The following is a 12,222-nucleotide window of genomic DNA, read 5'->3' on the forward strand; positions in this document are numbered from 1 at the left end:
TTTACCACTGAATAAGTCTGACCTGTTTGCCTGAGTTAATTCCTAACTCATTACCTCATCTCATCTCTAGGGGACAACATTATCCATAACAAGAACTACACAACCAATGCATTCTCGTAAACATAGCCCTGCTTCACTTAAAAGGAAAGAATGGTACCTGAGACAGGTAAAACGTGCCAGAATGCTGGGTTGACCGGTAAACCGTACCAGAACTGTCCCGATGAACACAGAGCCATATGGTTACCTTATGTAGTTGTTTGGTTTTTGTTCTTGTTTGTAATTAAACATGTGCAACAGCACTTTTACTGCAGCTTCCTGACTCTGGGTCTCGTCACTGACGCTATCCTTTCACAGCCAGTTATTTACATTGCTGTGATCAAGGTCATGTCAACTGTAGATGTGGTTTTAATTGTCAAGTCAAGCATGGAGCTGGTAATATCCTTCTATGGGGTTGTTTTTCCTCTAATGGCACAGGAAATGTAGTTCCAATACATGGTTAAATTGATTCCATAGCATACCAAAAGATATTGGCCAATCATCTGAAACCCTCCGCTACAAAACTTGGTTTAAAGCGCAACTGGACGTTCCAACACAACAACGATCCAAAGCACACATCAAAATCTACTTCAGAATGGTTAAAGAAGAATAAAATCAAGGATCTGGAATGGCCTAGTCAAAGTCCTGATCTAAATCTGATTGAGAATCTTTGGTATGAGTTGAAGAAGGCTGTGGACAAGAGAAGTCCTCAGAATTTGAATGAACTGGAACAATTTTGCATTGAAGAATGGTCAAAAACCATGTCAAAAGCTCACTGACAAACATCCTAATCATTTATTATTGCTAAAGGAACCTCAGCAAGCTATACAGTTACATTTTCCTTGTCAGGGTATGAATATATTTGAATTAGCATTTGTGGAGTATTGCTGAAATAAATAATTGTAGACATCTATTTCTTGTAACTTTTTTTCCTCATCCACAAAAGAAAAAAATTTGCTGCAAAAGATTTTTTCTAAAATTCTTTGTTTTCGAGAATATTCTAGAAATTATAAATGTCCATTGGAGTATGCAAACTTTTGACTACGACTGTATGTTGTGATAAAGCTCGCCTCACTTGGCTCGCTTTTGGGTTCTTTTCCCTTCTTTAATAATGAGACTCAACACACAGACTGACAGTTAAGCGTTTTTATGCGCACTTTTCATAAATAAACAAAAAGAAAACTCCACACAGGGGCACCAACTAAACTTTTCAGGAACCTAAACTATACAAACTGGACAGCTAAGGTGTTTACCAGTATCAAAACACACAGTAAATTTAAGAACACACAAAAAGGTCCAAACTCTAGAGTACTAGGACTAACTAAACAGCTGTTTCTTATTAAACCACAGGACAGCTAAGCCGTTTACCTACATTAAGGTACTTCAGTGTTTCCACCAAAGCAAACTGAATTTTTGTATACCTCCTTTTATTACCCCTAATTACAAACACTCAATCCATCATTGTTATGTCAGTGGTCAATGACCTAATCAGGACATTGGTGACACGCACCGTCAGCAGGTGGGTCTTCCACTGACTGCTTCCCCCTGGTGGACGATCTTATGAAACTGCAATTATGCAGTAAACAATTCTCTTCATTCTATTACTGACATAGGCATGATTAACCCACTCTGCCGAAGCATATCAGTGTAACGACTCTGTCACGAGCGGTTCATCACAAAACACTGTAAATAGGCAAAAACCAGTTAACAGTCCCTGTGGCAATGCCCCTTAAAGCTCATTGCTTTTCATCTCTGTATGCAACTTGTTCAGTTTTTGTCAGAGTTCTGCTTGTAAGCACCACATGCTTGTCCATCCTGGAAAGGCATAGTAGTCAATCTTGACAAACAAGCACAAAATCCAGGCAAAAAGAAAAATCCGTAGACATAAAGGATCTAAATCGTGTGCTATGTCAAGTGATGAACTGTGCATTTGGAACATTTTCTGATTTGGTCCTAAAATTAGTAGAATAAATAATTATTACCCCAGATTATCAAGTACCCCTGTGTTTAACTAATTCATGGTATCATGCAACATTCTTGCCAATAAATACATTTGCTAAATTAAGTTATTTTGTATATTTTCATTTTCTGCTTCTATCCAAATTGTCACTTTAGTTATATGTTATGAAAACGCTAAGTCTAAATGCATTGCTGAAACTAACAATTTAAAAACAAATACTTATTTCAGGGGGATTCACCACAGAAAGTTACACCACAAGCAACTGATGATGCACCTAAACAAAATGTCAACCAAATGCACGCAGTGAGCATACTGTATGACCAGAATATTGCACAGGGAGATTTTCATGCCAGTGACTTCTACTAAAGATGAAGACAGCATTATAATATTAACAATAGCAACTTCTCATTTTGTAAGAAAGAGAAGTCAAGCATGTATTTTTGTAGAAGATTTGTTCTCACAATTATCAAACATCCATTTCACTTCTTGTTTCACTTCCTTAAAAACAGGTTTTGATCCATTCCCCATACAAACTGCTCAAAATGCCCACAAACAGTAGAGAATCTACTGATCAACAATTAACAGTGTTAGCCAAGAAACAGTAACGCAAATCCCACAACTCCTTGGTCGGGTTCTCTGATTAGCAGCAATGGGGTTATTGATCTGCCGAATCGTGGACCCTGCTGACAAAGGGATGTATTTAGCATATAATGTAATTCAGACATGCTGTGAGAGTGTGTGTGAGGTATTATGCTGGTGAAACTTTATTATTGCTCTTATCTTGTACCCTCGAATTGGTTTTGTTTGACAATAAGAATACTATATGATTGATTTAAACCATGTGAAAATGTCTTACTGAATAGTGGTTGTCAACTAATAAAAACACCTGTATGATAGCGCACACTTTAATATGATGTTAATGGACTGCTCCACACATGACAGAAATTGTAAGACAGCAAATCTGACAGATTGGAAAGGGTGGTAGTATGGCACTAGGCTGGCAGGCAGGTACTTTCTTAACTTTTTGTCCTGCGCATAGTGAGGTCACCATGGAGATATGACGTCTGAGAGCACGCTCTTTAGTTCAGGGACTGTGCATGGACACAGGCTCAGAGAGCTGCTTAGAGCACTGCTCAAGCGTAAACAGGTGGCTCAAATGATAAATGTAATTTAATTGACCCTAAGCCAGCTCAGGTCATAGTTTTAAAAATGTAAGCTCACTACAAGACTGCAGATACTGCTATTGGAACAGTTTAAAACATGATACTGCCACTCTGGAGTACAGATTGCAAATCCATCTTAAAGGAATCCGATTAGCAGTAAACCCACCAAACTCAAGCAATGGATGTTTCCAGGCTAGTAAACCCTGGAGGCAAAAGCCCAGCACTGGAAAGCTCTGTCTGGGCTGCGTGAGGTCAACTATCCCCAGAAGATTTTCCTCCAGAACTCTGTGTCGGCCATTATAACACTCACTGCGAGTCCCCAGCAAAGATGGGCAAAATAGCGCCGGCTATTTTTCACACTATTTCCAGATACACAACTCCAATCTTGATTCCAGTGCCAGGCTTCAAAGGGCAAAGGACTAAAAGCACTATAAATCGCTTTACACATATTGAAACACTCTCAGAAGTGCCTTTTTGTTTTGCTGTTGAACTGTTTGATTATCATGCAACTGTATGTTTGAAGTTGAGGAGATCGATTTCCACTCAATAAAGTTTCACTAAATACAAATGGCTGGTTTAGCATAAAAATATCAGCAGTCAGTGCTTAAGCTACAACAGCAGAATAGTGCCACGCCCGCTAACCGAAAATATTGAACACACATGTTACTGGGTAACTGAATTGTTGTTAAAGCATATATTAGACTGAAACAAACAAAGATCAAGGTTTAATTCATTCTTAACTTTTACTAAGTGTTGTGCATGCACAGCGTTATAAGTTAAACAATATAACTAACAATATTTGATATTCTATAAATAGCAAATAACAAGGAAGTATATAAAGAACGATAGAAAGGCAATAACAGCCTCCTGGAATACAAAACACAATAAATAACCAAGCAAAACAAAAAAACAAAACACATTACATTCAAGTGCTCCTAAAACTTAAAACTACTTTATAAATACACGTTTCATTTACAGGGTGCTTCTAAACACAGCGATACTATAAACTACTTAATTAATATTAGCAATCAAACAGATGCTTGGAACAATATAAACATGCACAACTGCTACATGACATGTAAAGAGCTAATTGGTGCAAATTGCTATTAATAAATAAGTCTTTTAAACAAACAATGTTTTTCATTTACTCCAGTTACATACATACAACCAGCATTTGAAAAAAATACATTTATAAGCCTATTGTAGGTGACACCTACCTGTTCACGCTGCAGGGGAAAGTTGCCACTTATGATATAGTTAATGAAACTCACATTTTATCAAGAACATGTATTTATATTGGACTAGATTCTCAAAGCTTTTCTCCAAATCGTTATTAGCACATTTCCATAAAGGGAAAACATACACATTGTTATCAAAGCAGAAATAACCCTTTTTTTTAAAAAGTATTTGTAAGTAGTGTTAACAATTTGAAATAAATACCGGTTTTGAATCCTCATTGTGCTTTATGTAAGCCACAAACCACTTCCTGTGTTATTGGTAAAATGACGCAAAATGGTTGAATATGTGTAGCTGGAGGGTCAGTTACCTTGTCTTGCGGCAGGATGAATGGCTTTCACCTAAGTGGAATGCAATAAGTAGCTTGTAGTTAGCTTACCCCATTAGCCCACAAACAGGCTCGGACAGGCCAGCTAGGGACTCCCACCCCAATCATTTATTTTCATAAAGTGTTGCCTCAAGTTAGTAACGTCCTATACTGTCTAGTCTAGTCTGCTTGAATATCATTTTATGGAGATACAGGGAGAGGTCTGCCCATGAACTGTAAATGTGATCCAATATCCTTCTTAGAAAACAATTTTGGGTCCCAAGACTACATTTGTATTTGCCTGTGGCACCAAGGACTCTTAACATTGTTATTCGCGAAGCAGTTCTGGACTGTTGGCTTTTTTAACAACAGTCCAGAACAATTGTTTGAATATCATACTGTATTGTATTCATTAAACAAAAAGAGAATTGAAGGCATGCACATTTTAGTACTTAGCTCAGATCCCAAACTTAACATAATAACCTTATTAAATGTATTGACTCCATTATTCACATCACTAAAGACAATATAAACATGTCTCCATGTGCTAGAGCAGGTTTATAGAAAAATACTATTAACAATTTAAAATGTCTCTCAATTATTACAAGAATAGAATTCCAGCTGAGTATTTGCTTATAGAAGTGTTTTTATTTTTACAGGCGTTTAAACAAATAACCACAAGGTGGCGCCAATAAACCACAATTGCAATTCTCCGTTTCATTGTGAAAAGATGCACCAGTACAAATAACCACATGGTTGCTCCAATTAACCGCAATTGCTGTTCCCTTTTTATTGTTAGGTTAAACAACTCATGCTATAGCCTCCGGTTAAGAAAAGTGCACCAGTATTAATAAACCAAAAAATATTTGCTACACCCAGAAAAACAATATATAACAGATGTAAACCCTGTGGAATTACATGTATTTCTCAGGGAGGGATTCATAAACGGCCTACCACTAGCTTTTATGTAAACTTTAAAGGAATGGAAAATAAACAACCCGAAGATTTAAGAAGTGAAAAACACGATACCGTGTAGAAGCAGTAGCTGCCAAATCCTGCCCTTACAACAAAATTGACCAGTCTGGAAATATATACTGTACCTTTTTGTGCCTTATTGTACGGGCATGAAATTGTCATGAAACTGGGTATTGCCATTATATACTTTAAGCTATTGAGAATATTATATTCTGAAGATATGGGATGTGTCTGCCTGTCCATATATCCATTCATCTGTATGTCACATTTTTGCATATACAATAGCTAGAGAATCGGTTATAAAATTGTGATATCATATCATTGCTTATTCTTATTCTTATTCTATACTCTTATGAACTGTGACAAACCAGGGCTAGTTTGCCACTTGCAGGACCTTTCATATTGTCTTCTTGTGTTAAATGAAATACTTCCTGTGTATTTATTTATTTACACAAAGTAAATCTAACTAAACCTTGCAAGTTTTAACTACCACCGGACATCTAAGCTGTTTACCGTTCGCCAAAACATATATACTTTTACCAGCTCTGCCACATACCCCCCCCACCCCCATACGACATTCCACAGCCAGGTCTCCTCCTAAAGTCCCAAAAGTTGACCACGACATGAGGCCCTTCAATGACATCACTGGAAGCGGCAATGATGACAGCAAACAGGCTGGCTCTTCTGGCAGGGGCGATCTTGGCAGTGGCAAAGCTGGCTTCTCCAGCAAAGGCAGTGCTGTCAGCAGAAATACTGACAGCAGGGTGGCAACTTCCAGGTGGTGGCACTGGCAGTGGCTATGCTGCTCTTAGCGTGGCGCTGGCAGCAGTAATGCTGCCCTTAGCAGGGGACACTCTGGCAGTGGCAGCGGCACTGCGTACTCTGCCAGTGAAACCACTGCGGGTGGAGGTGGTCTTCTCAGCTCCCTCACCCCCCTTCTCTGTAGCTAGCTGGTGGCTACACTCCGGCCTCAGAATTTCCGAGAGTGAAACTGCTGCTGGTGAACACCACAAATCCTTGTGCGATGACAAGCAGACATCCCCAGGAGGTAACGTGCTGGCATACCTGGGCGGCAACGTGCAGGCACCCCCAGGCGATGGCAAACAGGCATCCCCAGGTGATGGCAAAATGCCATCACCAGGCAATGGCAAACTGGCATCCCCAACTTTGCAGCTATGTGGTGCAGGCTTGGCAGGCCTAGGCAGTGCAGGTTGTGTCACTTCTCTCTTCACTCTTCTCTCTGTTCCCAGCTCCCTTGTAGTCTCCCCACTAAGGGAGCTTCTAAGACGTCCTTTTTTTCCTGTGGCTGTTCCCAAATAGCACCAATTATCCAATTTGGGAACAGCCACATTCTCACATGTATTTGGCAGGGATAGGAATTAAACCCATCTCTGCCAACCACCACCAAAACACATAAACAGCAACACTTTATTTACAGCCTCTGCCCTGCCACAGTACATACTGCTGATATATAGTTGTGGTCAAAAGTATACATAGTCCAATGGAAATGTATAATTTCTAGAAATTTCTCAAAAACAAAGAATTACAGGAAAAATATTTTGTAGCAAAAGTACACATGTGCTGGTTTAACATTTTAAATAAGACTTTCTGGTGCCAAGCAGCATCAGATTGAATAGTAGTGCTGAATAACTGTCTACAGAGTTGGTATTATAAACTGAAGTGAAAACAGAATTAATCTATGGTGATGTACGGAGATCGTGTAATCCCAAAATTATGTTCAGTTTACACAGCAGTATAAATTCACTATGATTCATTAAAATGTCCTTGTGGCAGGCTGGTGAGTGGATAGAGGCCCAGAGACAGTCTGTAGTTCAAAAAATAACTATTTTATTATAAATAATCACAAAAATGAAAGGGCACAAGGGCCAAAACAAAGGGATTTAAACACAAATAAAGCAAGACAAAAAGCAACAATAACAAAAATAACAATTTCCAGGCTGGGCAATGCCTTCACTGGATCGAACTTTCAAACATACAAGCAAAACACCAACCTGCTTCCTCAGCTCCCTCCTCCTTAATGGGAAGCAGATGCTGATTGATCGTTAATTAAACTAATCTAATCAACCCCAGCCACCTGAACACAATGAACCCAGGCAGGTAGGGGAATTTAACCCCATCCCTGCCAATTTCTAAACAGCAGAGCTGTGCTCTGCCACAGTCCTGTACTTTTACCACAGCCTACTGCAGTAATCTTGAGAGAGACCACAAGAGTACAAAGAAATAGCAGCTGTGCCAGTTAAGTGTGTTCCTGGACAGGTTTCAGCGGTTGGTCAAATTAGACGTTTTCTGCTTGGGTTATTTTTTTAAATGTTAGACTGCGTAGTTCAGGGAGCATGCAACAGGGGGCTTCCAATTTCCTGTCAGTTAGTACCTATTTTCTATTTAAGCCCTGATCACTTGTACCTTCGCTGTCTACTGTTTTGTTTTTGTAGCAAACGCTCAGACGCTGTCTTTTCGTGCTTCACCGCTAATCTACACTTCATTCCCTTTCACTGCAGGTCAATTCTCTACGCAGTGCTCCCAAGATATTATCAATTATTTTCCTACCTGCTCCGGTGCTTCTTCTCATCATTCAGCTTCTCCATTCGGCTGCAGGAGCTCCAGTGTTAGTCTTTCCTGCTCTTTCCAGCCTCCAGCCCAGCAACAGCACCGTCCAAACCGTAGCTTCATTACTCAACTTGTCTGCGTCTTCATTAGACACACTGGCCCTCCACTAAAACCTCCGAAGCTCCTTCAACAAGACATCGACATTCCCGTCGTCAGCGTTTGCCTTGCCATAGCTCCCCTTTTAAATCCACCACAAAGCTCTGTCAGCTGAATCTTCCTTTACTCTTCGCTTGCAATCAAGCGCCCCTCCCTCGCTCCCACAGCCAGCACAATGTATCGTTCCTTCAGAAGATCCTGCCCTGGATTTCTATTGGCTACGTTCAACATTTTAAATACCTATCCTATGGTGACCAGGCAGCTTCATCCGACACTGCGAGCTTCGTGCATCAGTACTGCAATCTTCTGGCTTGCTGCTGCTGCGCTTTCACAACCTGTGAGGACTCGTTCAACTCGCCAAATTGTGACATCTAAATACTGTGTTAATGTATTTAAATACATGACTAAATGTCCTAAAACATGTAACGAAGATATTCAAATATAAAAGAATACGCAATTGTTATTCTACACTGGCAAGGATTTTAATTACAATAACCAAATATATTCTACCTGGTTTCACTCAAGCCAATGGTTAATTCCAATCATAACCGCTAGATGACAGTATAACACCACAAACTCTATACAGCCTTTAAGCTGGTTTGCTATCACTGTGAAACTCGCACGCTCCAGTTTTTCTATACATTCCTGCAGTTTGTTGTCACTCCAAGGGATTTTCAGGAGTCCCGCTCCTCCTCAACCTTTTGTAGCAACTGAACTTCTCCAATTTCAATTCTTCCCCTCTTCAAGGATCTGGTCATGAAGCAACCTTACTCAGCTGTTTGAGATGCTCTGTATCTACCATTACAGTAACGTCCAGCTTCCATGCATCAAGCATCCATTCCTGCGACTTATTCCTGTTCCCAGATTTGTGTTTCCTCACCTGGCGCTGCTCCTCCAATTCGACCAGCTCCATCAAGGCACCTTATTCAACTTTCAAAGTCATCATTTCATCAACACGAGCCGCCAGTCAGTCATGGAACCATGTCCTACGATTATCAACGTTTCAGTCAATGTCCTCCTACCCCCAATAGACAATACTCTCTCAAACTGCTCCCGACCAATCAATAGGTTTTGCAGACGCCTCGGAGCAACACATTCTTCATCCTCTCTGGTTCTGCAGCGGTCTCAGATCTCTGCATTCTTCATCTCTCCCAAAAGCAGCCCCATCTCTGGCTCCATCTAAATCTGCCTTAACACTCAAAGACCAATATCTACTGCATTCAGCAATCCCTACTCTCCGCAGCAGACCACCGCACTCTACCGATGGTAGTCCTCCGTTCTCTATTGCAGATCTCTGCTTCAGCAGATCTCTGCTCTCTACAACTGGGCCTCTGCACACTACTGACAGCACTCCATTGTTTTCTTCCTCAGACCTCTGCTCTGTTCAGGAGATCCGAAACTCTACTGTTAATCGCTCCTTACTACAGCAGAGATCTGCTCCTCCCTCTTCAGATCTCACTACTACAGCAGCATGCAAAAGTTGCTTTAGTTTACTGTTTAAATCTGCAACTGCACTTCTCCAGAGCCTACAATGCTCCAGCCTTCCTCCAATACGCAGATCGTGGCAGCATTCCCACAATCAAGGCTAACGCTAATCCCCATCTAATCAAAATACGGGGCACTTCCTCAGCAATCCTATTCATATCTCCGCTCATCCTCCCAAATGTTACAGCATTAATACTTGGTTTGAGACGTGGTAAGAGACTGGAAATCTGTCTTGATTATGAGCGAGAATGTACAGGCGAAATTTTGTTTTATTTGACCGCAACGCTTGGGTTTGAGCGATAGATGCTATTTGACTGAATCCTACTCTCAGTAACCTCCTTCAATCTGCTCAGCATTACATGTCTGCAGCCCTCGCCCCCTTGTTCAAGAGCTCCTATTCTACAGCCTGCTCAGTGTCTTCAACCCTCTGCACCCAGATTCGAATAATCATATCCCTTCAATCAAAACCGGATCCTGGCTCTCATCGTCCGTGCTAGGGAATCTCTCCACCTCCCCCCAATATCTCCATACCAGCATTTCACCTGACCCTCTGTGGGATTCTTAAAAGCTTGTCCTGTCTGTCTATATCAACATACATTCTCCATTTGCTAATTTCCACTCATCAGAAAAGCCGCTTCTCCCCCTACAAGGATATACCCATGGAGATCAGTTGCCTCTCACCACCTTCCGGGCTAACTTCCATCACTTGGCTGCATACCTCAAAGACGGATTGCGGCAGAGCAAAGCTCTGCCCTTTTTAAATTGGCAGGGATGGGGTTAATTTCCCCTACCTGCCTGGGTTTATTATGTTCAGATGGCTGGGGTTGATTAGTTGATTAGGTTAATTAATGATCAATCAGCGCCCAGCCACCTGACATAAAAGGAGGCCTCTGCTTCTCATTTGGGAGGAGGGAGCTGAGGAAGCAGGTTGGTGTTTGTGGTTTTTGTGATTTGTGAATTCTACATCTAGTGAAGGCATTGCCCAGCCTGGAAACCTTTAATTTTGTAAGTTTGTTTTTTGTATTGTTTTTTTTTGTGTTTAAATCCCTTGATTTTGCCCTTGTGCACTTTTATTTTGTGTTAGTTATAATAAAATTAGTATTTTTTTTAACTGCAGACTGTCTCTGGACCTCTATCCACTCGCCAGCCTGCCATATGCGGTGTTAGGAGTGGGATAGCGCCACCTAGAGGCTCAGAGCAGTATTTTTTTGGGGGGGGGTTTTGGGAGAATTTTTTTTTTTTTTGGATTATGGGAAAGAAGAGCAGACAGCGGCAAAGGCAGGAAAAGCAGCAGCTGAGGAAATGTAAGCTGCTGCAGCAAGGAGGACCATCGTTGGCGGTCCTGCCCAGACGTGCCACCGTCAAACTGGTGTGGCCGGTGTGAGGAGGATGGCCACAACTGGGCAGGATGCCCCTACAACCAGGCCCAGGAAGAGGTGCAGGGTTCACCCCGGGCAGCAGGGGCCACCCCACTACCTCCAGCACCACCATCTTCACCACCGTCCCAGGAGATATGGGACTGGTTGATGCACCCTGAGGCAGACCTCGTCACGATCTCCCCATAGTTATCAACATGCTGTGGTGTCGAGATGGGGAGAGGTGGGAACAGTGGGAGGAACAACTGGTGGGGTCCCGAAATTGTCGGGGTTCATGGTCCGGGCTTTCTTCTCCCATAACCGGGGCCACGGAAGGAGTGGGGGTCACCATGTCTCCGTCCTTGGGAATAGTTCCTCGAGCACGACCAGTTCCGGGTCTTCGCACCGTCTGGTATACAGTGATCCCTTAGAGGAGGAGATAGGGTCTGCCTGTTTTGCATATGACCAGACCTAAGGGCCAGCGATCTCCCAATTTATCCTTGATGCTTGGTGTTGGGTCCGAGAGGTAGTGAACCAGAGTCGGAGGACTTTCGCCACCCAGCGTACCTGTACGGGGAGGTCGTGGGAGGGGGTGGTTAATTACCTGGCGGTAGACATGGGAGATCTGGGGTTGGTCACTCCAATAAAGAGAGGTGAGCCGCCTTCCCGAGGTGGGACAGGTTGGAATTTCCTGAGGAGAGCTGCCGCTCCCTGGAGCCAGAGTTTTCCCTTTTTTGTTTAATGGGAGCTCGTGTTTGAGGCCTGCCGCCTTCCCAGAGCCAGAGAGGGAGGAGCCGCCGCTCCCGAGAGCCAGAGAGGGAGGAGGAGCTGCCGTCATTCCCAGAGCAGAGAGGGAGGAGGAGCTGCCGTCGTCCCCAGAGCCAGAGAGGGAGGAGCCGCCGCTCAGAGCCAGAGAGGGAGGAGCCAGAGCCAGAGAGGGGAGGAGCCGCCGCTCCCAGAGCCAGAGAGGGAGGAGCCGCC

Source organism: Polyodon spathula, chromosome 6 (genome assembly GCF_017654505.1).
Source record: "Polyodon spathula isolate WHYD16114869_AA chromosome 6, ASM1765450v1, whole genome shotgun sequence".
In the NCBI taxonomy this organism is placed as follows: Eukaryota; Metazoa; Chordata; class Actinopteri; order Acipenseriformes; family Polyodontidae; genus Polyodon; species Polyodon spathula.